The sequence below is a fragment of the Octopus bimaculoides genome, chromosome 9 (assembly GCF_001194135.2).
Source record: "Octopus bimaculoides isolate UCB-OBI-ISO-001 chromosome 9, ASM119413v2, whole genome shotgun sequence".
Taxonomy (NCBI): Eukaryota; Metazoa; Mollusca; class Cephalopoda; order Octopoda; family Octopodidae; genus Octopus; species Octopus bimaculoides.
Window position 1 is genome coordinate 47,357,591 of NC_068989.1, and position 286 is coordinate 47,357,876.

Genomic DNA, 286 nt, shown 5'->3' on the forward strand with positions numbered 1-286 from the left:
GCTTAGCGGTATTTCGTCTGCCGTTACGTTCTGAGTTCAAATTCTGCCGAGGTCGACTTTGCCTTTCATCCTTTCGGGGTCGATAAATTTAGTTCCAGTTACGCACTGGGGTCGATGTAATCGACTTAATCCCTTGTCTGTCCTTGTTTGACCCGTCTATGTTTAGCCTCCTGTCGGCAATAAAGGAATAAATAATGATAATAATAATAATAATGATAATAATAATAATACTAATAATAATTATTGGTACGACCACAAACCCGAAGGCATCATCGAAAATGATAAT